The following is a 2404-nucleotide window of genomic DNA, read 5'->3' as shown; positions in this document are numbered from 1 at the left end:
GACCATTCCTGTTTCTGATCTACGTCAACGACCTCCCAGACGTTCTTGCGAGTCCATGTTTACTTTTTGCGGATGACTTGAAATCCTGGAGTTCCAATGCGAGCGCCCTCCAAATGGATGTAGACGTTGCCAAGCAGTGGTCGTTGGACTGGCACTTTCCTCTGAATGATGAAAAGTGCGTCCATGTGTCGTTTGGAGGGGATTCAGCGAATGCCTTTGTTATGCATGGTGAAAAGGGACCAGAAAACATCATGAGGATAGATGCCAAAATGGATTTGTGCATCTGGGTCTCCTCAACCTTGTCCTTCGCACTACACCATGAGAAATCGTCCCAAAAGGCATTCGCCGTTTTACGGATGATCCGACGTACCTTCTCCCGTATTACTCGCATGGACTTCCAAATACTCTATGGGGCCTACGTCAGACCGCTCCTGGAGTACGCCAACCAAGTTGTCTACTCAGGACGTACGAAAGACGTTACCCTCATTGAGCGTGTCCAGCGGGCCGCCACTAGAATGGTTGCCGGCCTCAAATCCGTGGACTACGAAACGCGTCTCGCGATGCTTGATCTCTTTCCCCTGGAGTATCGTCGCCTCCGAGGAGACCTAATTCTTACTTACCCCCTGTTTGAACAAAGCGTGGCAAACAGGTTTTTTACCGTTGACCCAGCAAACACCCGGCGAGGACATCGTAAGAAAATTTTCAAGCTCAGGGCACACACATTCATTAGACAAAACTTTTTTCATTTCGGGTAGTAGCTGCGTGGAATGACCTTCCTCCGACGGTTGTACACGCTCCTTCTCGAACCCAATTTAAAGCACTATTAGACGTTTATTTATGCGAATCCTCGCGCTGGCGAGCATACTGCCCCGCGCTGAGAACATAAAGAGCAGTGCTACACCCTTTTTTACTTGTGTCTTTCAGATGAACGACAGCCACTGACCGACAAGAACAAAACCGACCCAGGAAACTTGGGCAAAAGCCTCGATCCTGTGTATCACTCCGTGAATCCGTGAATCACGTGATAGCTATTATGCTCTACCAAATAGGCATTGATTCGACGTCGAATCAACGTACGTTATAACGTACGTTATAAACACAGCTTGTGTAAGCAACTGAAATTTATGGCTGGTCTTGCATTAGTAAAAAAAACGTCTGCAAGTCAGTTGAAAGGCTGTTAGAACACATCAACAGCCACCTGATCAGCTACAACGAATACACCTGACCCTAGCTGCACAGTCCGAAGGAACGAGTTTTCCGGTTATGTGACGGTTATATACTCGCCTAAGAACCCACCTAGCATTATTAATTGGTGGTTGTCTGCACCACCAAAACCGCCATATCTTTTTTCGTGCTTAGAGAACCGACTGAGAATTTTGTTTGTATGTTATATAACCAACCGATAATTCACGTGAGCGTCAGATAACCGTGTTGACTGGTTACCAGTATTCCAACAGACTGCCAACTGCCCTGTGTTTGTCCGTCAAACTATCTGTCTTTCATCCTGCCCTAACTTCCATTCTACCTGTACGTGCATGGCTGGCGAAATACGCTAAATAGTTGAATTTAGTGTATTCTGGTATGATGCCTCTTACCGTCATGCAGTCTTCGTGGGTAATGTCAGTTTGTTGGGATGATGCTTGATGTTGTGGATAGAACACTGTAGGTTCCAACTGACTAACATCCTTTCCGTATGAGCGATGCCACCTCAACATAGCAGTTCATGTGAGAAAATTGTTCCAGAATTATTCTAGTTATCCAGTTGAACTAACGGAATCTCTAATCTCTGGCTATCACTTGGCTTCCAGCCTAAAACGTTCGTTACATTAGGAGAATCGGTCGGAAACACGCATCTCACGTTTAGATAGTGTATTACATTAACGTCACCTGCCTGTTCTTCAGAGCCTCAGACTGAAGCGACTGTCCGGTTCCAATGGGTTGGCTGTAGCTCTCTACCGTCACGCACTCCCTCTGTTGATCCTTGGCGTTCGAGTGTATCGCTTGCCTGTCGGACTGAAACAGTAAACGGTGATGTCACATACCTCATCAAGTATTTTGATAATGCCTCCGAATGACAAACTGGAGTAAACTGCCATTATCCGAAAAAGTTGTTTCCGGGACTTCAGAAGTTGCAATCAGGTGTCGTAGTCTCGCGTTTGTCGAGTTAGTTGATGTTCCGATCACGTTGAGGACCCTTGCCACTCGCAAAATTGACAACATTAATGGAATTCTCCCTGTTGAGTGGTGTGGCGAAGTCAATATATATGCGAAACCAGAATTTATGTTTTCGATAAAGGCTACTACTGCTGGCTAATTATCCTCTGTGGGAAAACAAGCTTGACGCTTCCTTTCATGTTGGTCTCTCTCTCTCTCTCTCTCTATCTATATATATATATATATATAT

This window comes from Opisthorchis viverrini (genome assembly GCF_000715545.1).
Source record: "Opisthorchis viverrini unplaced genomic scaffold opera_v5_62, whole genome shotgun sequence".
In the NCBI taxonomy this organism is placed as follows: Eukaryota; Metazoa; Platyhelminthes; class Trematoda; order Opisthorchiida; family Opisthorchiidae; genus Opisthorchis; species Opisthorchis viverrini.
Note: the sequence above shows the minus strand (reverse complement) of the source record.